This window comes from Abramis brama (assembly GCF_963993115.1).
Source record: "Abramis brama genome assembly, chromosome: 10".
In the NCBI taxonomy this organism is placed as follows: domain Eukaryota; kingdom Metazoa; phylum Chordata; class Actinopteri; order Cypriniformes; family Leuciscidae; genus Abramis; species Abramis brama.
In genome coordinates, this window is record NC_139972.1 from 16,310,739 (window position 1) to 16,335,902 (window position 25,164).

Here is a 25,164-nt window from a genome sequence, read left to right on the forward strand (position 1 = left end):
TGGCAGAGAGAGCTGAACACGCTGCAACTGAAGGAAATGCATGCAAATAGAAATAACACCAGCAAATTAAGAAACCATCTTCATACAAAGTTCTGCCATAAAACTCTAGATGGCTCAGGCCGATATAGGTCCTTAACTCAATCTGCTTGTAACCACATCATTCTCTGTAGGGCACAGCTGATTGGTTCCTGCTATATCAGTAGCCAATGAGCTCGCTGCTCAATCTTCATATACTTGGGTAGCATTTGCCTTAGCAGTGCAGCGTGCTTTCAGAAACCCTCCACCTTCCCCAGCTCCACCTGTATAGATATGCTACGGGTAATTCATGTATGCTATATTGTAGGGCTGGGTATTGACACAAATTTCACAATTCGATTCGATTTCGATTCGATTCGATTCAGTATCGATTATTAGGTACAATACATTGCAAATTTTCTCAAGGAAAACAAATCTCTTAACTATTATTGTTAACTATGGGAGTCAGTTGTAGCCTATAGGCTTCATTAGCCTACTATAATATTGAAGGTAAAAATTAACTGATTTGTATACAAACACTTAAAATACACTTTTATTTATTTTTATAATAATAAAGTTATATGAAATTATATAAAAATTTAAATGGTGGCTGTCATAAAAAACTTTCCAGATTTATTCAAACATGCATTAAATATTGAAGAACATAAAAAAATATAATGAATATGTAATATGGTGCATATATTTAACAAAATGCTCCTCTCTAGAGTTAATTTTTCTAGCAGACTAACGAGTTTATGGTCACTGGATATTTTTTTCTGAGGTAAATGTGACGTTACATGACATTTGTTTACTAACGTCTTTCCACGGTTGAAACACTGATTCCATGTGACATGATACGGACTTCGATAAGTTGTACTCTATCTTTTAACACACTTTCAGATGCTCATTCATGTTTATTTCGCGCTGTAACTGATATTATTAAGGCGGAAGAGAAGGAATGTGCGCTCTGCGCTGCTGCTGCTCTAGAGCTGCGCCAGAGCGATCTCACGCCACAGCGCCAAAACGGTAATTATGTTTTTGAATTTCGTAAGAAAATGGACGTAATTTGAAATCTGAGACTTCGTTTCATATCAATAATAACAAAGCACAAAGATTATTGTGATTTATTGGATGGGATGCGCGCAACAATGTTCCATTCATTCATCAACTGAAAACAGGATGACTAATCGATTCTTGGGATTTAAGAATCGATATCGTTTCGTAAAAATGAGAATGGATTAAAATCAAGAAATCGATATTTTTTACCCAGCCCTACTATATTGTACAGCAGCAGCTTGTCTTGCTCACAGCAGCGTGTTATCTATGTATTGGCAGTAGCAAGTACTGTACTTGCTCTACAGCAGCAGCAGCAGCAAAGCAGATCTATTCTGCCAAGACCAAACATATCAACATTGTCATATCCATTACCATGCCAAACACTCCGAGAGTTGTCATGACAGAAATCAGTTTGACAACACATGCTGCAAATACTCACAACGCAACCAAATATAGAAACGCGCTGCAAACAGCACAAATCTCAATGCGCTGCAACTGAAGAAAACACATGCAAAGCAACATAATACAGTGTTAAACAGATTTTGTTAAACAAAAACAAAGATTTTAAATAATTAGAAAAAGCTAAATTAGAAAAATTATACTAAAAAGCAGACATTTTTGTCACTTTACACGTTCTTATGTTCTTATATGTTGTCTGTGCAAGGCTAGTACTCGACTTCTCTGCTGGGAATGTTCTTCTTGGGAACTGGTCATCAGCCGTATTCTAACAGCAGGCACATATGATTTACACCGATGAATGTTCCTCTGTGCTCTTGGAGAGTAAAGTTTGCAGGGCTGTGAGAAGTTTTCGTATATCGGGTTCTGCTCTCATCCCAGGAGGTCCACCATTGGCTGATTGTAGTCTGCTAACTCTCAGCATGTTATGATGGATGATGGTATTGATATTCAGCATTTCTCCTGCATGCTTTTCTGCCAAAAGCCCGTCTCCGCAGATGCCCATTGTTCTCCATCCGCAGCAAGAGTCACCTCTATGCTGTGGAAATAAATGAGAAATTACAAAATTAAGACATTAATTACAGAGTTTATCTCTGGCAAAATTGCGCCAATAGATGACTTAACCGAGCATCCATCATGGGCGTGGTTCTTGTGTGTTGCCAGGTCAGCAGACAAAGGTCAACGTGAGAGATGAATTATGCATCACTGCTTACTTTATACAACTGTGAACTGGCCCAGAATGATGGACGGCCATGTGCTCTGTCTTTTCCTACCCTGACTTTGCTCAGGAGACTGATGGTCCTTTTTTTTCTTGCACTAAATTTACCTGTTTTTTCATCTGCGCATCTTCCAATGTCCCTCGTTGTTCTTTCTGAGCACAACTTATTAGACACCCCCTACAGTAGACATATGCAGTGATGTCATTTAATATGAATAATATTATGAATAATTATACATGATATTTGTAAAAACACTTTACTAAATTTAATGTACACTTTGAATTAGGGCTGTCGCGGTGAAGGATTTTCCCTTGCGGTAATTTTGAGTGTCTCAATAGCGCGATATGCGGTTTTACCGCATTTATTAATTTATTTTGATTTATTTATATTTATTTGTTGCAAACTGCAGTGAAGCTTACATATTATATTTATATTAAATATATTTGTAAAATATTATTGTACAACAAATCAAATTGTGTGGTGCGACCTACATCCCATTTAAAATTGACCTTTTCATGACAAGGCAAGGCTAGTTCGGGTTTTAAAATGTTGTGTGATGGGACTCCCCAAAACATAATGAAGTTAAACTTTTGTTGAAAATTTAAAATTTACAAATGTTTTTTTTTTTTTTTTTAATTCATATTATAAAGATAACAAAATTTGTGTCCACACCAACACACAATAACGTTCTGTTTATGATAAGCGCGCTGTAGTTTTGTTGCCTGCCACTTTAAATGCTTGAGCTCTTCAAAGTCGGCGGGATTCTGATTGGCTGTCACTGTTTTTATAGTTCATCAGCTGGAAAAAATAATTCTTTAAGTGTTACCAGTGATATCTTTCCTCTGTGCCAATATCATTATAATCGTGGACTCTGCAGTTCTTTTATATTTAGAACAATTTTTAAAACTATATTTTTATCGTTATAGTTATCATCCTCGGTGTAAACAGGCCTTTACAGTAATTTTTCATTGACCTTTAAGCATACCGACCAGCCAAGGCAACATTGGTTCAACAAAAGGTGTGAATCTGCCATCCGACCAATGGAAGATGAGTGTTTAGAAGCCAGTCTGACACACTTCAGCTTTAAGGTCTCCTCTAGCATAGACCATTATTTTCTCTGACAGCCCTTTTCAGAGGGGTTGACAAGGGTTGTCAGGCCCAGACCGGATGTCACTGTTTGCAGTAAGGATTTCCATCCATCTGCCTTTAAGAGGTAATGTAAGTCATGTTTAATATGAGTTAGCATTATCAGCATAGAATTCCGCTTATTTTTTGTTTAAGATAAACTTGTGTCATGACTATTCATCTTGCGCAGTACGCTTGGGTTATGTAATCGTGTGGGAGTTATTATGTTTATATTAAAATCCACTCTGTATATCAGAATGTGAAAAAGTCATAAGGCTGCCACAATGGTGTTGAAGGATTTAATCAAATTTCATCAGGAATCATTAGCACTAATGTATTTATGGAACATTGGTTATGTGATAATTGTATGCTAAATGGGTACCATGTCAACACAAATATGTACATATCCGTTTGGATAATGACCTATAAATACTCGGAGGAATCTCTCGGAGATGCAAAGCGAGATGTTTTCTTGTTTTATGCAAAGCGCTTTCTTTTTCAATGTCATCTGGATACACAGACCTCAGACTCAGTCGCTTGGCCAATTATGTAACGGGCTTCCTTTCGTTTAAACGGCAAAAAGAAATCTCAGAGGTAGCTAGACATAATGATGAGAAGTAAGTAGGTCTTTCTTGCCACCGTATCCTGGCATGTGAAAGGCTGGCAGAGCAGACTGCAGGTACAGTGGAAGTCTGATCACAGGCAGGTGGCTAATGAAGAGCTGCCGAGAGCCAGACACGCAGGCCCGCATGGGTGCGCGGAGTGCTGTGGGACGACTACAGCGAGGCTTTCATCGGTCACACAAAACCTGTGAGAATGCCTTTGCGCTTAGTGGGATCCCTCCTCCTCGAATGGTGCTGTCTTGTTTTTCCACTCCAAAGGAGGTGTAATCAGAATAAACATTTTAATTCTGCAAAGGAATTGGGAATCACTGTAGTTAGCAGTGGCGTTTGCTTGAAGACTGTACAGGAAAGTAGAACTATCCTCTAAAATAAAATAGAAAAAACTTATTTGTGTATGAGAGAGAGAGATGATTTAAGCAGAGAGAGAAAGAGAGAGAGAGAGATGCCAAACTGAGCATAAATCAACTCTGACAAAATGAATATAGATCAATTTCAAATTAAAAAATGTTTTGAAAAAAAAATGTGCTCATCTCTCTTTGCTTAGTTTAGTCGTTTAGTCAAACTGAGGCACATAAACCACCGCTGGTTCTTTGAAGTTAACTCTATCGCCCCCTGGAGTAGGAGGTTTGTTATGTCCAGACCAAGGCTATTTTAAATGTTGTAAAAATAGTTCTGAGCTTAATTATTTTTATTAATTAATTTAATTGTTTATTAGTTTTTGAGAAGCAGCTTTTAGGAGCAGCACCCAATTAATAATAATAATAATAAAATTACAGATCAAAGTGCCTGCAAAATTTGCCTTTGATAAGTGAAAAGCTCCAGCCACCGCTGGTAGTGAGTGACACACTCACAAGTTCAGCAGCTTGCCATCAGGATTATTTGACAAAACTGATAAATCTCTTTGTTGGCCAGCAAATTTGCACAGGATTGCAGGCAATTGTGATTATTGGGAAAGGCTTGATTTGTTGGCACAGATGGATTCCAAAATCTCTGGTTTCCTGTCAGCAGATGTATGACAGCGCAGTAATGACAGACTCCAGAATGTTCCACATCAGTCTTGGGTGGCAGTAGGTAAATAATTAATGAATGCACATTATGCCTTTATTCATATTAAACTCCACTAATGTACTGTGGGATATAGGCGAATATGTGTGTGTGGCATTCTTGATGGCTTGTCAGATATAAAGTGGACGTCTGTGATGGACGGGGATTGTGTATAAAACATCTCACACAAACTCTTGGCTGAATGGGTGATACTTCAGGCAGATGAGAAAGCATTCGCGGGTAGCGATTGGTCTTCCGTGACATTACCGTATTTGAAACGACACGGTATGTTTGGCCGCACAGGTCATTGGGCCCATTGATCATGCCTGGCATTTGAAGGACATAGTGCCACTTTTCCAAGGTGCGCTTGATAACTTTTCAGGTGGGACAGGATGCATCGAGCGGTTAACTTCGTGCTTTTTTAGCCGGGGTGCTGATATGTCAGGGAACTGACTGGATTGACAGGTCAATCTAGGAAGAGTCTGTTCACAATCGCTCGCTCTACATTCTTTATGGCGGCAGCTCGGCGGGTAACGAACGAGTTATGGGCATCAGGGGGGAACGTGTCGAGTCCAACAATGGATCAAAATACACACTGTCCCTTCACATAGTCATGATCTTTGGGTTTACCAGTAAGCGAAATTAAGCCTTTCATTAAGAAGGGCTTAAAACTACAATCAATCATCTCTTTGGTTTGCAATGAACCGACACTATCAACGCTTGCACACACACACCCAGCACCTTTTAGTGTCTGATGCTGCTTTCGTTTTAATACTAAACAGTCATAGATCACATGACCAATTTTATGACAATAAAAGCACTCGCAATCAACTTTCGTTGGTGTCGGGTTGTTCTTACCTCGTGAGAGCGAAGGTTGAGATGGAGGTGCCGAAGTGAATAAAACTGACTCTGTGCATGGTGAAAACACGCTCTTATGCGTCAACAAAAATTCATCAGCCAACACCGTGGCATGTGACAGAGACGCAACTTTCTGCTCATTCATATAAACGACTACATGTTCTGACAAACAGGATTTAAATTCCTCCAATAAAATGAATTCCTTCAAAGAATTATAATCCACTGCTTGCGTGGCCACACACCACTTATCAAACAAAATGCCCTTCTCTTGAGCAAATTCCATAAATGTCTGTTGGCTACCTCTTTTGTGATTCCTACATTTTTGCCTATAGGCTTCAGGTACCAACTCATATGCTCTAAGAATAGCGGTTTTAACATTTCATACCTTCTTCCAATGACAGCGTAGAGCAAATTTCCTGTGCCTTCCCCACAAGCCTACACTGAAGCAACAAGGACCACACCTCTTTTGGCCATTGGAGAGACGTCGCGATCTGTTCAAATACACTAAAAAAGAATCAACTTCCATCTCCCTAAAATTAGGCACTAAAGCGGTATGTTTACTAATGTCAAAACTGACAACAGGTGTTTCGGGTGGGGAAGAGGCATTCCGGAGTTTACCAGGGTTTGGCTGCGCAGCTGAGCTGACGGTCACCTTCATGGCCTCCAGCTCAAGCTGTCGCAGCTTAACCTGTTTCTCCGCCTCAATCTCTAACCTGCGAATTTCCAACCGCAGATCCAACTCTGCCTGGTGTGCTTGCGTTTTATCCTGTGCCTCTAATTGTAAACGGGCCAACCGAACCTTAAGCCGTGCCCCTCCAGAAATCTCGGGAGAGATGGGTGTGCAGGGATCAAATGGCGACAAGCCAGCCTTGGCTCTGGCCCCCGCCTCGACCTCGGCAATAGCACCAGCCGCAATCCCATTCTGCGCCCACTCCTCTCGCACATGAGGCGTTTGCATACCAGCACCTAGAGAATCACTCTCAACACCGGTTTCTAAAAACATTCATTTCCACCAAATAATTCACTGCTTTCTAATAGGGATACGGAAGTGATTCGCTATACCAATTAATAGTGGTCGACCGATATATCGCCAAGGCCGATATATCGGCCGATATTTGGCATTTTTGAAATATCGGCTTCGGCCGATAAGTTTTTCTGATTGGCCGATGTGTTGGAAGCGGGACTTTTATTTTGACGGGCGCCGCTGAGAACACCAGCGCCTGAGAAGAGAACGGCAACGGCAGCTCGTCAGATCAAACAGCGCTCACTCACATTCTCTGTCTTCATTAATTTACGATCTCTGTCAGTCATATCTAATACTTTGTTAGACAGAACTGGTAAACAAAGAAAGTAAATGGTATGCGAAGTAAGTAAAGTAAAGCGTTTGCTTTTATATTATTTGTAACAGAAAAGGCAAACAATCAGGCTAAAATACTTTCATTTGCCGTCAACATTCAGCAAATGCGCATCTATGTCATTTAAACAAATCTCTGAATATCTAATAAACATTTAATTTCACAAACTTTGCAGATTTAATCGAATCCAGCTGTGATATCTTGTGAAGTGTGCATTACTGTCTGCAAGTGACGGTCGGTCTGTGCGAAGTGAGTGAATGCGAACAGAAGATCAGCTTCACAGGAGACGCGATCGAAAAACTTTAAATCCTTCATTTTAAAATATGCTGATATATAACCAGTTGCCAACTGTGTCATATTCATGTCTGTGATATATCCAGTTGCCAACTGTGTCATATTCATATCGTTTTCACTGTGCTGTATGTAAAATTAGCGTTACCTTGTCTTTATTTATGAAAAAAATGATTACCAGCACGAAATTACCAGATTACTGAGTGCCCTGTTACAGTGTTTACCTTCTTTTTATTCACATATTCATATATTTCTAAACAATTACTTTGTGAAAAATACTGTAATAGGATTGCAGATTCAAGAAGTTGCCATCTAAAGTATAAAAGCATGTTTATTTTAAAGATTTGTTTTCTAATTTATTTATAATTTATTAAATATTGATTAAACTAAATACATATAAAAATATCGGCTTTATATCGGCCATCGGCCACCCTGCTCTCTAAGATATCGGCATCGGCCATCAAAAAAACAATATCGGTCGACCACTACCAATTAAGTCATCCTTCCTACACTTTTCCAACTGAGCACTACTAGGATGACAAAGGAATGCTTGCAGATCAAAAGAAGCCATTCCCACTAAAAATATCAAAAACACTACACTATACACTACACACTATACAGCACGCTGCATCAACTCTTTCGTTAGATGGATAAACTAGACCAATACTACGCCAGCTTACATAGCAGGCATCAATACGGAGTCAAACCTCGACATCTCGGGAAAGTTATAGAAATATTCCGGACGAGCCCCCACTTGATGTTACGTCCCCTGCAGTTATTAAGGGGTGTAGGGAATAACATTAACTGTCGGAGTTTGACTTCGGACTGATGTCAATGCAAGCGAATGAGACCAAAGCGATAAAGGCAATCAATAAGTGTTTATTTACAATATACTGTGGGGAAATAAACCAAGACAACTTGCAACAATATTTACACAAAAGAAAAGAACAAAAATATACCCAGGCAGGGGAAAAGAAGAAGGGAATTGGGCGGCAATCAAATAAAAGAAATTATCAAAGCATAACCCTCTAACTCATAAACCAGTACTAAACTAAGTAAAAAGAAAAAGAAGAAAAGAAAATCTTCAGTATCCGAAGATACCCTAATATAATCTACACTCATTAAATCCAAGCAAAAATACAGCAGGTGATGCACGCCTCTGACCTAATGTGTCTAACACAATAACTCACTGAGGGATGCTCAATGTAGATCACGTGATATCCTTACCTATCCTCTCCTTCCCTCCCCACTGTATTCACAAAGCCATCCAAACAAATGGTTTCAACATGAAGGGAGGTGGAAAAGAGTCGTTCAGGTAGCACACAAGACACGTGAACATAAACACAAAATGATAACCCACATCACACAGAATTAACGTTGTCTCTTAATCACAATCCCCCATAGAATCGCAATAGACAACGAACAAAGCATTTTTGTCCCGATCCGTGTCAGTGTCTTCCTTTTATGGATCCTGGTGTCCGCTAATTGGAAGAAAGCTCCAACGATGATTGACAGGGAGCTGCACCAATGGCGCAGAGCTAAGAAAGTGAAAGTAAAAGCAAACAGAAAGGGGAGGGGAACAAACAAACAACACAAAACGGCACCAGCCGTAACACATCAATGAATGTCCAAAACACACTGTTTAGCAAGATGCACTATGCCAACTAGCCGTTCACATATGCTTCTCTTCCGGCTGCCATTTGACCTTGATGCATAGATGGTCTCTTCAGAAATCTGCCAGTAAATCTCTTAGTTTTCTACATGAATGGGCTGCCTTATCAAAATCTTTCACGCCGCAATCTGCTGATCCAACTCTTCATTGGTCAGATGCACATGGTCGTCAAAAACCTGTGACAGGTTTGATAAGAAGTTGAGATTTTAAGGCAGACGGGGGTGGGGAGAGGTGATGCATGAGTAAAGTTTCCCACATGGACCATTAAAGGAATATTCCAGATTCAGTACAGGTTACACTGATTTCACAGCATTTTGTGGCAAAATGTTAATTACTTTACCAAAACAAAATACGAAATATTGATTCGGAAAAGAACCAAAGAAAATTCTAATTAATTTTATTTTAATATTACCAATTATAATTGCATATAATTAATACTATAATAACACTTGGCGAGGCACTTGAAATAGAAGTGAATGGGCCATTTTTTTCAGAAATGTAAAAATGAAATGTTTTAGAAAAGCACTTACTTTCTGTTCAAATATTTTAACAGTGATTTTAAAGTTTTAGCATTGTCATGGCACACCTAAAAGCAATTTTTATGCTCATGTTGTTTACGTCTTTTGTCTTTACTATTAAAACAGTAGAGTATTTTACCTTGTACAAACTGGCTCCATTCACTAGCATTGTAAGTGCCTCACTGTTTTGCCAAGTTTTGCTTCTTTTTAAGAAAAGGAAGTACAGGTGGACATTACTTTTGGTGGTAATCAACATTGTGCCACAAATGCGGTCAATTGAGCTTATCTTGTACTGAACCCGTAGTATTCCTTTAAGTTACTTCTTCTGAAACTGTTTTTTATTCTTTACAAAGAACATTATTTTCATTCTTTACAAAGAGCAATAGCAGGAATTTTCAGCAACCGTCCCAGAACTTGCAGTTATTTTCACTGAACATCACATAGGATGAATTTCAACTAGATTTTGGTTTGAAATAAAAATGCGGTGAGGAACTTTCTCGGTTGCGCTGTGTATATTAGGACACGCTGGCAATCCAAGGCCGAGATCTTGCCCTGGGCATGAAGCTTTGTTTGTGGGGAATCTTCATTGCATGTCATTTAACTTATCAAAGCTGTGACTCTGGATCGTTGCTGGAAGACATTTGAATCTGTGTGGCCAAAGGTCAGGGATGAAAATTTGATGCTTAAGGGAAGAATATGCAGGTTTATACATTGGACGCAGTTATAAAAATGCCTTCCTGGTGGCATGCCTGAGGGACTGTCTCTGTGCTTTTTTTTTTAAATGCAAATATGTATAAAAGGAAATTGGCAAATGTGCTCTGAAACACTCACTTCTCAGTCTCTAAAAAACATGTCCATTTGTAGTGCATTTCAGTCTTGACAACTCTTGGGATAGTTATAAAACATTTTATTAATGTAAATAAAATGTACATAGGTTTGGTCTTGGCAGACTAGATCTACTATGCTGCCGTTGCTGCAGAGAAAGTACAACTTGCTTCTGCTAAATGCTCAGAACATACAATTAAGGAAAACATGCTGCTGCTAAAGATAAGGAGAGAAAAAGTCACGAAAACCTAAATGTGATGCAAAACCCAAAACCAAGTGTGAGCACTGTAAAACTCTTTTCAGCAGAACTGGTAGAACTTTATTTGGTACTCCTACATTTGAATTGTTCTTAACTTGAAATATTTGAGCAAGGGAATTCATTAATTTATCTTAAAATTATCATATAATCTCAACTTAATTATTTTAAGTAGAGGAAACTTAGCCAGCTTTAACTAGCTATTTCAGTAAATGCTAACTTGTTAATTGGTAACACAATGCTTTGATAGCATAGCAATTGCTGAATACGGAAATATAGAATATTCAATATATCTGTTCTCAAATCAAGCTTATGCTCCACTCATCACCATGATGGTAACCCTCAGAAACTCTTCTAAATTAGCATAGCAAAACATCAAACACTACCAAATCTCCCACTTAACATTCATCTTGAAAAAAAAAGAAAAGAAAAGAAGAAAAAAATGTATAACATTTAATTTTAGCATTTACTCTCCCTTTAGAGTGCTATGGCAAAACATGCTGGGAAATAGAAATCCCAGCCCAGTTTCAGTTAAATTTAAGTTTGTCTAAATTAAAAGTAGCAAGTTCATAAAACTCAAAGCTGTGAAACAATTCAAATGATTTAAAATGTGGCAGTTTTGTGAACTCAAAAGAAAAAGAAAGTTCTAATAGTCATCACTCTAATGCCTGGTTCAGATTACACGATTTTAGCCCGATTTTGGCACGATCTGTTTGACGTAGGGTGTCGTGGGGATTCGCAAACGACAACGGGCGTCGGGACGCAAGATTCGATCGTTTCATCTCGTATAGTGTGTCATAGTGGGCGACAACCAACGTCGCGTCTGCGATGCCTCACGACATCACGACAGAAAGACTAGCATGTTTAATTTTTTTAACGGTCCTCCACGACGACGGCGCGCGAGTGAGTGAGTGAGGGAGAGTGAGTGAGAGTGTGTGTTCGCGAGTGAGTGAGTGAGTGAGCGAGTGTGTGTGACTGTGTGTGTGCGCGAGAGTGAGTGTGTGAGTGAGAGAGCATGTGTGTGTGTGTGTGTGTGTGTGAGAGAGAGAGAGAGAGAGAGTGAGAGTGAGTGAGTGAGTGTGTGTGTGTGTGTGTGTGAGAGAGAGAGAGAGAGAAAGTGAGTGCGTGCGTGTGTGAGTGCGTGTTGAGTGAGCATGTGTATGTGCGAGTGAATGAGTATGTGAGACGGCTCGCGATGACTGGTTGGAAAACAACGTGTAGTCTGACATGTTTCTTGTCCACGACGTGACAAGATTTTTAGGAGTCAAAATCGTGTAATCTGACACAGTGACTATCGTAACAGACAAAAAAATCGTGTAATCTGAACCAGGCATTATTTATTTATTTTTCTCGCATTCTGTTAATGGCTGAACCACATATTTTTATCTGAGAGTCAACTTCTTTGTGCAACGCTATTATCAAAAATATCAATACTTCAAGCCTGCTCTGTCCATTTCTGCTTTTGTCTCCTCCCAACTCTCTAAGAAACCGTGAAGTGCAGCTTTGCGTTAACAAGAAAAATCTCTGACAGCCGCAAGTGCCATCATATCTTGCTAACAGGTTGAAATTGTAGATTACTTCATGAACCTCTGAACGTGATCTCTCGTACATCTCAAGCATCCTTTCCTAGCTTCAACTGCAACCTGCCAGTGAAAACGAAGTCTCCATCTAGAAAGGCATGCTCCTAATGAATTATTAATCAGAAATCCTTAATATTATACAGAAAATAAAATGTTTTGAGTCTCATTGCAATTTGCCATGCAGTTCAGAAGTTCCCTCTTAATTGTGCCTTCCAGTCTGAGGGCTGGATATGGTGCTTCACATCTCGAGTAATCCCATCTGGATGTCCCTGCCTGACAGGATGGAGCATGCGGCTGCATTTGTAATGTTGCATATCGAGCTTCTCTTTGCTCCCCGATGTGTGCTGGTCCTCATTTATTTCACTCTCTTACTGTTAAATAGTTGGAGGTTGGGATGGGAATTAGTTGGCTTGAGTAGACTTTTTTTTTTCACTATCCTTTCCTAAGCTTATAGCTGGCATTTTTAAATGTATTTTATGTTGTCTGTTTACACAATTATGCTAAATGTTTATATAAATATTTATATTTGTATAATATTTACTATATATATATATATATATATATATATATATATATATATATATATATATATATATATATAAACTTTTTTCATTTGAGTAAAAAACCTGTTTACTAGTAAATTGTAAATGACCATATACAGTGTTTTACTGTAAAATACTATTAAAAGTTATGGGGTCACCTTCACGTAAATTGAAATAATATAAAATATAAAATAAAAAATAGAATAGCGTAAAGTTTGGGGTTGGTAAGATTTTTTAAATGTTTCTAAAAAAATGCAAGGCTGCATTTATTTGATCAAAAATACATATCAATATACATATACAATATCAAAAATATTATTACAATTTAAAATAACTCCTCTATTTTTATATATTTTAAAATGTAATTTATTCCTGTAATGGCAAAGCTGAATTTTCAGCATCATTACTCCAGTCTTCAGTGTCACATGATCCTTCAGAAATCATTCTAATATGCTGATTTGCTGCTCAAGAAACATTTCTTATTATTATCAATGTTTAAAACAGTTGTGCAACTTAATATTTTTGTGGAAACCGTTTTTTTCAGGACTCTGATGAATTGAAAACATTCAGCATTTATTTCAAACAGAAATCTTTTGGAACATTATAAATGTTTTCACTGTCACTTTTGATCAATTTAATGCATCCTTAATGAATAAAATGACTCTATTACCGAAATCTAAACAATCTTTTCTAAATACCCTGATTTCAAACTGTATTCAAAGTGAATCTGGCTGTTTTTTTCCACATTTTCTTTGTATGAATATAAGTGAGTCTCAAAGCAATGAATCCATCTTACCTTGTAAGTACTTTCCTGTACCAAAGTCATCGTCTTTTTTTGAAATTTCAGAATCCAATGCCAACCAGGATGTGAGCAATTAGCGCAGATCCACGTGAACTTTTGCTAGCTTCTGTCCTGTTACGTCCGAGACCTCTAATTACTTTCACATCTGAAACTCAGTCGTCCGAGGGCTCATTTCATAACTGCCACGAAAGGGTGGGCTGACACCTGGGGAGGGGGAAATTGATTTTCCTGTCAGAAAGGGCGTTATGATAGGAAATCTAGCTTGCCGTGGTTGGAGACACCTGCTCTCTCAATGGCAGCTCTCCAGGGAATGGAATCTAAATTAAACAGTTTAAAAGTGTCAGGACAAGGTATAAGGCCCTCGAGGGGCCACCTTGGCTGGGTGCTGCCTGCTACGTCGTGCCTGTGTTAATTTGCGAGGGTGGCATATCAGGGCCAGGGTAAAAACGGAGCTGTCAGTGCTGCAGGCATAATCACAGGGAGAAGATTTTCTAAACTCGGCCCTAAAGGCCACCTGTTCTTGCAGCAGAAAAGTGCCGCTCTCGGGCCTCTGATTGAACATGCTGTCCGAGCACGGCATCGATTGGACGGAAAAATGAATGGGCCGCAGGCGGTGCACGGGAGGACGGTTTGGACAACACAAACAACGAGGTGACAGGAGGTTGCGCTGGGGGCCACGACATGTAAGGATACGAGACAGTGAGAAATGAGCCATGTTAGCTGGCCCTCTGCCGATTTAAGCGGAAAAAAATGTTCCGCCCAACCATTTGCAACCACCTTGTTTGTAGTACAGAAACACCTCCTGCTGATGGTCATTTGACGGCATTCTATTGCAGTTTTCCCGACATCAGCAGCCTGTGCGATAGTTCAAACAAAATGAAATGCATTTGTCACTCTGTGTTCTCGATCGCTCGCGCGTAATGTCAGGGGCGGGTCGGTGTGTTAACTACCACCGGGTTTTTTTTAACAAGAGAGAGATGCCCTTCTGCCCTGATCTCGGTGCTGGAGTGGAGGGATGGAGGCTCTCTGGAGGTTGAAAGTTCAGCTTGGATAATCAGTGGATTGAGGAGCTCATTTCGAGGAGGCAGCGCTGGTTTTCGGCAGTCTGTGTTCACTGAGGGCTCGGAATTGAATGGAAATGAAGAGTGATTAATTCTCTCTAGTGGGGGCTGCTGGATCCTTGACAGTCTGGCTGTTTGAAGAGCACGGTATACTGAAGCAGAAAGAAAGGCGAGTGGGGACTAAACCCACCGTTTCTTTAGATATCAGCAAAGCGGTCTGGGTTAGCAGGAGCGAGGTAATGCGCAATGTCAGTGAGGGTCTCAGAAGGGAGTATTTATCCGACTGAGTTTTCATGAGTAATACGCGTGATGTACCTGTGGAATTTAGTTTGCCCTTTTGTTTGGAAGATGAGGTGAAATAAAGAGTTGTCTTTGAAAAAATTTTTTATTTGAAACCATTTTCACTCAGAAATTGAAAGACTGAAATAGTATAGTAAACCGTACTCTAATAATCTTTGTTTTATTTACTACTTAGAAAAATCATGTTTTACAGTGTAGCCTAGTGTGATGAAATACAAATATATTGGTAACACTTAACAATAAGGTTTCATTGGTTAACAACATTAGTTAATAAACTATTAATGAAAAATACAACTAAAGCTATTTAGTTATTAATGCGCAGTAAGTTGTGAAAAAGAGAACTAAATGTGGTATTGCGCTGAATGACACACACCAGAAGCACTCTCTTAGACCCCGAATTTAGTTCTCTTTGTGCCTGAATGGTCAAATACAGACACAGTTGTCAAAATATCCATTATGTGAATATCTCACGTAAAAACGGTTGGTTGTGGCTTAAGTGAATGTAAACAGCCCAGTGAAAACCAGATACGTGTCAGTATATTAGATCCTAGCATTCTGTCTTAAAGTGACAGCAGCCTAAAGTACCTTTCTGTGTCATTAATGTTAATCAAACAACTAAAGATGTTAAATAAATGTATTCATGTTAAGTACAGTATATTGTATATTAACATATTGTACCTAAAAATGTGTTGCTTTGTTATTTTCATATATAACAAAAATAAAATACAGTGCAATGCATAAGTGAATACACCCATGCTAAAGTTGACTAAAAAGAGGAATAAAAAATCATATTTTGGAAATTGAACTTAATGCCTTAATTTAAAAAATTAGGAAAAATCCAACCTTTTAGGACACCAATTTTCTTTGTGAATGAATAATGTATCGTAAATAAATAAATGTTCTTCCTTAAAATACATGGTGCATAAGTGTGTACACCCCTATGTTAAATTCCCATAGAGGCAGGCAGATTTTTATTTTTAAGTATTTTTTTTTATTTTTTTTTAGGATACTATGCATCCTGATAAAGTTCCCTTGGCCTTTGGAATTAAAATAGCCCCACATCATCACATAGCCTTCACCATACCTAGAGATTGGCATGATTTTATTTCAGTTAGCCTAAAAGCTAGTTTGATTTGCATTGAGAGATGATCTTATGGAAAGTACCCCATGCCAAGCTCTAGGTATGGTGAATGCTATGTGATGATGTGGGGCTATTTTAATTCCAAAGGCCAAGGGAACTTTATCAGGATGCATAGTATCCTAAATTTTTTTTTTTAAAAATACTTAAAAATAAAAATCTGCCTGCCTCTATGGGAATTTAACATAGGGGTGTACTCACTTATGCACCATGTATTTTAAGGAAGAACATTTATTTATTTACGATACATTATTCATTCACAAAGAAAATTGGTGTCCTTAAAGGTTGGATTTTTCCTAATTTTTTAAATTAAGGCATTAAGTTCAATTTCCAAAATATGATTTTTTATTCCTCTTTTTAGTCAACTTTAGCATGGGTGTATTCACTTATGCATTGCACTGTAACTATATGATATTTAGGGCTGGACCCGAATATTCGTTCGGTGGGTTGGTATTCGATTTGAAAATTTGACATTCGAATATTCTGGGGTTTTTTGTGGGTTTTTTTGCACACCTGGCATCCCCCACAAAATGGTTCTCATTCGCGCTTGAATACGTTTAACACTATAAAATCTGGTGAAATACAATACTCTTTTTTTATAATTATCTTATATAGCCTATAGCCATTTTAATAGGATGGACAGTTGAAGGAACCCAACCTCGTTATACTTAATAAATATATTTGCTTCTTCTTGGCCTACTAAAGTGTTCGTGCAACGGGAGTATTCATGCCGCGCCGCTTCCCGCTCATTATTACCGAAAAAAAAAATGGTATTCGGACCAGCCCTAGTGATATGTATTGTTATCATGAGATAAAATTTCTCATATCATGAAATATGTGAATTGGAGGTGGGGGGTGCCTGTCCATCCCGTCCCATATTGCACCATGAGAAATCTGGTCACCCTAGGGGTCATGAACTGCATTTTTTTTGTTAATTTTATAATGTTCTGAGAGGTCCACTTATAATGTTATCAAGAAGTAAACACCCACTGCTATGATTGGGTAACAGTTTTGTTAGTTAAAATAAGTTTAAAACAGTTAAAATAAGTAAGTACTTGGAGTTACCACAAATATAGTTGACATCGGATGATTTACTGTGTTTCTTGTGAACGGAATTATGAATAAATGTACAATCGTTTGTTGTTCTTATAGGCTATTCATAATTCATCCCTTTCGATAAAGTGAAAAACGTATAAATTATAATTTGCAGTGTCGTGTTTTAAATAAAATAAAATGTCTTATAATGTCTAATGGATGACAAAACAGAAGATGTATGCTCACTGAAACTTTTATTCAGGATTACATTGAATGGCTGTAATCAAAACAATAACAAAAGCAGTGTTCCCATAGTGCTTTCTTCAGTATACGATAATCCAACGCATTAACCCCTTAAATTCCGAAGCAAAGGAAAGAACAGCAAATTACTATTATTTAGTTTGACTGCGACAGAATAAATACTCAAATGATCTGTATCAGACAAAGCTATAGGGACACATGGACCATGGTAAAGTCAGTCTTTTGTATTGCGACATTACTGCCAGATCCAATGTAGTTGGCACTGCTTCATCGTTTATTTTCAGTCTCTCTGAAAAGCCTGCGTCGACTGCGTCGTTTCAAAACGACGAATCAGACAAACTAACAGTGTCTTACTGACTCGATCTGACTGGAGCTTCATTAGAAATAAAGTTCATCCACTCTTTCTTAAAGGGTTAGTTCACCCAAAAATAAAATTTCTGGCATTAATTACTCACCCTAATGCCGTTCCAAACCCGAATCAGAACGCCGGCTCAGTATTGGCCGGCTCTTGCGTCAGCATCACACACATGTCGTGGTACTCACGTGAACAGTGTAGCAGACTGACACTGAAGAGAAGAAATTTTTTTTGCGCACAAAAATTATTCTCATTGCTTCATAACATTTAGGTTGAACCACTGTAGCCACATGTACTATTTTAAAGATGTCTTTAATACCTTTCTGGGCCTTGAAAGTGGTAATAGCGTTGCAGTCAATGGCTGGTTCAGAAAGCTCTCGGATTTCATCAAAAATATCTTAATTTGTGTTTCGAAGATGAACGAAGGTCTTACGGGTTTGGAACGACATATTTAAATTTTTGGGTGAACTAACCCTTTAATGTTAGGATCACAAGGATGGCAATGCAAAGACTTTGTTTTGTTGCTGTTTGCATCTGTCTCCTATTTACTACTACATGACGTGCAAATCAGTGGGCGGGGCTAAAGAAGCAATGATGTAGAAGTAGGCGTTGATCTTCTGCAGAGGCCGTCTTTTGTCGCACTATGACGTCATAATGTTACACATTCCGAATCAAGTCGTTTTCTGAGCTTGGTTTCAATAAAAGCTGTTTTTGGACTAATGAGGAAGTTTTGAGCTCTGAAACTTACGTGATTTTTTTTTTTTTATAGTACAACAACCTTAATTTGTCGTTGAAGATCAAGGAAAATTTGATTTCTCAATTCACAACCCAAAATTCAAAAGTTGTATCTGTAAATATTATTTAATGAACCTTTGCACTGAACAATGAACAGTTTACTAACATTAACAAAGATTATTAAATAATGTAACAAATGTATCGGGACCTTATTCCAAAGTGTTACCAATATCTTGTGTTGCAAATGGTATAAAAGCAATGTTAGTAATATTAAATAGAATATAGGATCGCATATGTATTTAAATTCAGTCGAGCTGGATCCTTCTTGCCTCGTTCAGCAGTGCAGGAGGAAATTTGTGGAAGCGCGCACCGCAAAGCCACCAGTTCTAATGGAAAGAACGCACATTACATTAATCTGACTAATGATCTATCACATTGAATAAATAAATCTACAAGAGCAATAATGTATTTTAATAAGAAATGCTAAAGGCCATTTAAATGACAAATTACCTCTCAAAAGTCTTAAACCACAGAATAAATCAGATTTTCGAAAATTGTTGACAAAGGGAGCCATTTAAGGCTGATTTTAATAATTGATCGTGTGGAAGTGCTTTAAAAGATGCTAGCTGAATCGAAAGATAAAGGACTGAACTCCAGATCTGCATCTATGTGCTGCTGCTTAGCTTTTGTTTCAGCCAATCTTACATATGATCTGCCACATTAATCTAACACTCATTGTGACGGTTTGATAGACAGTCTAGTTTATCGTTGATCTATTTAAAGACTATAAATCACTGATGTTATTTCTGTAGCCTGTTGCCAGTTTGAAGCTGAATAATAACATGCAGCCTGTTGCGCGTTTTAAAATGTCAGTTTTTAAAGAGTCACGCGATTTGGCGCGAGAAAGCTCATGAAACGGCATAAATGGAGCAGCTGTAATTTTCAGCAATTAGCGGGGTAATTTCCTCCCCTTTCGCCTTTAGTTTCAAAAGAAGTTGCGCTGAGAGGCAACAGTGTTACAGCTAATTTGTCATTCTTCTTTAGCCACTCTGCAGTTGCACTTGTGTCATCTGTCTGTGCAATCTGCTAGTAATTTGGAAATGAAAGAACAGCTGTCCTAAAAAGAGACTGAGAACGTTTTTTTTTTTTTTGAAGTGGACAATAGTTCCTGTGACGCCACACCACCAAATTCTCTAGCCAGCAATCCAAAGGATCTGACCGTCTGATGGCCTAGGATGAAACCGCCTAATTGAATTGCTTACTTAATAAGCCAAATTAATCAAGCTTTCATCTAGTATTGTTGTGGTACACTGACAAAGCACCATCAGGTTCCTGTCTGAATGTTTATTGCCCTCCACAATAGACTGTGATTGTAAAACCGTGCACTTGCTGTTTGAATGGCTCTTGTTTTGTTTTATTGTTGAACAAAACACTGCAAATACGACTTTCTTCATTCTTGTCTTCATTCTTTGTGATGTTCTTTCTTATACCTGTAAATAAAGATTCGCAAGATTCAATAAAGGCAGCTTTTCAATTAACCCACTGAAAAGTGTTGTTAGGCTCATATCGTGAAGTACCTGAAAAAGCATTTAGATAGTCATCTAACAACATACTATTCCATTACAGTAGCTATTTTATATTTGATATTTTTAGTAGCAGTGCATTAGTTAGCATGCAAATAACATGCTGTTGTCTTGCTGTTAGACTAAAAAATTGCATAGAATTTTTTGAAAGCACTGGCTAATCGCTTTTCTTATTTCATTTGCAAGCTGCCTTTATTTTTTAAATGGGTTATGTTCATTGGCTGAATTATCCAATGACATTTTTACCTTGATTGGCAAAATAAAAGCAATTTGTGAATACTTGCGATTAATTAATTAATTAATTAATTTAATATTTATTCTTACTACATTCAAAAGACAACTGAAAACCCATCTCTTCCGTGAGCACTTAACCTCATAAAAAATAAAAATAAAAAAACCTTCCCTTTTCCCTTTAAAACCTCGCTTATCGGGCTTATGCTAATCTGAATAATGCCTGAACTTCGTATTTTGAGCACTTCTTGCATTCCCATAAAGTTCCCTTGGCCGTTGGAATTAAAATAGCCCCACATCATCACATAGCCTTCACCATACCTAGAGATTGGCATGGTTTTATTTCAGTTAGCCTAATAGCTGGTTTGATTTGCATTGAGAGATGATCTTATGGAAAGTACTCCATGCCAATCTCTAGGTATGGTGAAGGCTATGTGATGATGTGGGGCTATTTTAATTCCAAAGGCCAAGGGAACTTTATCAGGATGCATAGTATCCTGGATCCATGAAGTAACTGGCCTTTAAAAATAAAAATCTGCCTGCCTCTATGGGAATTTAACATAGGGGTGTCCAGACTTATGCACCCTGTATTTTAAGGAAGAACATTTATTTATTTACGATACATTATTCATTCACAAAGAAAATTGGTGTCCTTAAAGGTTGGATTTTTCCTAATTTTTTTAATTAAGGCATTAAGTTCAATTTCCAAAAGATGATTTTTTATTCCTCTTTTTAGTCAACTTTAGCATGGGTGTCTAAACTTACAGTTAGCATAGCACTGTATAAGCTAATTCAAAATATTAGTAAATAATAGTATATACACTCTTAGAAATATATATATAAAAATTTTGCAGTGATGCCATAGAAGAAAATTTTTTTGATTCCCCAAAGAACCTTTCAGTGAACAGTTCTTAAAATAACCTTTTTTTTCTAAGAATATTTTAATCTAAAGAGCCCTTTTCACTGTAAAGAACCTAAAGAATAATCCATGATTAAAGATTCTTCATGGAACCATCGATAACAGTAATGAGCCTTTATTTTTAAGAGTGTATTGTAAATGTATAAATAAAACTAAAATAGCACTGAATGCAATGTAAATGTTCAAAATGTGATGTAAAACAGCTAATGTGACCTAAAACAACATATTACAGTAAAATGTGAAATACAGTATGTACATTTTAAACAACACACTATAACATTCTGTTAAACTGTAACAGAGGGATGGACGGTTTGGCAGATCTGACGATCAGAAAATAGGCAGTTGTGTATTTCAGTGGTTGGTTTGCTGCAGGACATGTATAAATCATCACTGTGGCTTGCAGTCCTTCGCTGTGGGATCTTCTGCCAGACCTTGTGGGGTGAACAGACTGTGACCTGGGTGGTTTGGATCTTATTGTTAAGCATGGGGTTTTACCGTGGCAGCAGTGACCGGAGGTCATGGAAAGTGTTCTGTCTCTCTTCTGTTTTTTCTAACCTCTTTGTCCTGTGCTTTCGTAGTGCTAGACACTGAGATGAGACAGTGACGCTTCCGCTTCAAAGTGTCAGGTGTGAGCAAGCCAACGCATGAAAACTTCCACACCTACGCCAGCGGAAGCGTCACTGTCCAATCTCAGTGCTAGACACTTCATCACATTACATCAGCAATGACAGTTGAGCTTTGTATTAAATGTGTTTTTCATTATTAACATTACACAAGGTTATTTGGATATTATAACAACGTTTATTTGAAATGGAAATCTTTTGTAACATTATAAATATAAATGCCTTTTGGACAATTTAATGCATCCTTCCAAAATGAAAATAGTAATTTCTTTAAAAGATAGAGCGGGAGAGAGAAAATACTATTATGAGGCTTTGTTTAAACATCCATCAGATTTAAATGACTTCCCTCTTTTTGCACTTTTTAAGCACACGTGTAACCCAACACGTAATATTAGCACAACACAAATGCAAATTTCCATGAAGTAAATGGAATTGTTTTGTTGCCAAGGCAACTCCTTGGGTTAGCAGTAGGAATGAGCTCTGTCGGTGGACCTGTTGAACTGAAGGCGGTGAGTCTTTAAATACTCTGTGATTCTGCTGATCTCAGTGTGGCGTCTGTGGAGAATGACTGTCTTTCCCACAGCTTTGCTCATAATTATTTACTCATTAATTGGCCACAGACTTTGGAGATATAGGCTGGCAACTTCTCATCTTCATTACCTAAGCATGCCTTTCTAATGACAACTGAGAAAAGAAAAATGTTTTAATTAGCATCAGTGCTGCAATATTTTGCTGCTTAATTCAAACATTATTTGGTGATTTATTTTTACTATTCATTACCAGTCAAACTCTGGCTTAAAATTCTGGACAATACAGATAAGCTTTTAATTATCCATGCTAGGTCCATATTAAATATATATAAGTATAAATTAAAATGTTAAAATATATGTTTTTCTGTTCCGATATGTTTTTCTGTTTGGTGATGTGTCGGAATCCGGACTTTTATTTTGATGGCACTTTTATTTTGATGTTCAGCCAGTGGCTGTGGCCATTCTCTTCATAAGTTTACGGTCTCTGCTTAACAGTTTTTATATTATTAGTCGTCATAATATTTATCGTCAGCATTCAGCAAACCCACTTTAAATCATTTAAACAAATCTTTGAAAATGTAATAAACATTTCATTTCACTAACTTTGTAGATTTAGGCCAGCGCAAATCCTCTTTTAGTGTTAAAAAACTGCTGTCAGGATTTACTAAAGACGAAGTGAAAAATTAGTGCTGAAAAAGTGTGGACAATGATATTTTTGTGGCTGACCTTATTGCATATGCATTTGTAGGAGTTTCCCTTTCAAACGCAAAATTATGGGTGGAGAGTATTTAAATGAATCACGCAAGGTCTTAAACCAGACGCTGATTTGAACTGCTCTTGGTAGATTGTGTTGGCCATTATGGAAATGATCCGGCTGCGTCTCTGTTCTTTAATTTGCGCGTCGTCAGTAGATCACGCGCAAAACTTTCCACTCCCATCTGCGCTTTTATGGGATATCGCTAATTTGCCCTGTTTAGTAAATCTGGCCCTTGGTGAAATACAGTTTTGAGACATCCTGAAGTGTGCATTTGTAGACTGCATAAAAACGTGTTCACTTTCAAAAGCTACTCTCAATGCTGAACTGACGGTCGGTCCTTGTGAATTGAATGCAGGTCGACAAACTTCAAGCCCACTAGCCTATGTCATATTATGTCATTTTCACTGTGCGCTGTATGTAAAATTAGTGTTACATACTTTTTATTCTTTTTTCTTTTACAGAAGAAGTTGCCATCTAAAGTATAAGTCAGATGATTATTATTATTATTTTTAAATCTATTAAAAGTAAAATAAATAAAAATTAAATAAAGAAAATATAGGCCTATCGCTTTTATATCGGCCATTGGCCTCCCTATTCTAGGGTTAAGATATCGGCATCTGCATCGACCATAAAAAAATATCAATATTGGTTCGACCACTAATTTCATTAACATAATAAATATTCAAAACATGATATTACCATGGCATGTTTTGTTAGTGAAAATGAGCCTTTTTGGGAATATGGAGAGCTTTGACTACAATGCTCACAGACAGCGGTAATGTCTCCTGGCTTAAGGCAATAAATCAAATCACCTATCTTTCTTTTACTTGATGGTCTACTTGGCCTTTTCTTATGATTTGCAGAAGCTATCTTGTCACTGAAATCCCTTTTAGCCAAGAATCCAAGTCTGCATCACTGTCACTGTATATTACAGCGCCCGGCGCTCCTTCTTCCGCACAACACCCCACTGAGCCGGTAATTGCACCGCTCATGCAGTGAAGGGACAGGGCAATATTTTAAAGTGATAAACACCACTTACTAACTCCACTTCTCTTCACATTAGCATCTGTGAACCTCATAGGTTGCACCGTAATGGCTGCCAGAATGATTTGATTTCCATTTTTAACTGGTAGACTGGTCATATTGTTGGAAACGCTGTGGGTTTCGACCACCGACGAGGACCACTAATCTTGATGTGGTAACAAAACTGCTACTCGATTGTTTGAAACATGTTGCTGGCTGTTAACAGCTTATATTTTGGTAAGGTAACACATGCTCAGATGAGGTGTTTGAGGAGAACGGCTGAATGTTTGTCATTTCAAAGGCCGTTTGAGCAGCTCATCTCCCTCAGATGATGGAGGCTTGATAGTATCTCAGAGCTGTCTGCACTTCCATCACGTCTGTGAAAGATCTCTGGTACGGAAATGCTCTGCACCTTGAGTCAGAGAGATTGAGCTGTTAGTCATGCCAGGCTGCCCTCACTTAACTAACGTCAATGTTCAAACTGAACGCTGGCTTTTCTGGCAGAGTAACACTGCTCTCTCTCCATGGGTGTCAGCTTTGATTCACACAAATAACGCACCTAGAAATTAGAATTCATTTTCTTACCTTCATTTTTTTTTCTTAATGTTGTTTCAAACCTAAACTCTTAGAAAAAAAATGGTTCGATAGGGTTCTAAGTAGAAATGTCTGTTTAATGGGTTATTTAATTTTTTTCTATTGTTAAAGTATATTTACGAGCTGTTTAATTCATAAAATTGAATTAACATATTAAAACAAAATTAATGAGCACCTGACAGAACCCTTTAAAGGAGACATATCATGCTTTTAAAATGTTCCTTTTTACATATAAATCATACATTTGTAGTCTATATAAAGCGGAACTGCAATGCTTGGGTC

General features: G+C 37.8%; 1 protein-coding gene across 4 annotated transcripts in view; it reads left to right on the top strand.

Annotated features, from left to right (window-relative positions):
• The window catches only part of cadm1b (cell adhesion molecule 1b), a 176,376-nt gene that overhangs the window by 67,162 nt on the left and 84,050 nt on the right, over positions 1 to 25,164 (top strand). The gene's annotated exons all lie outside the window — the stretch shown is intronic.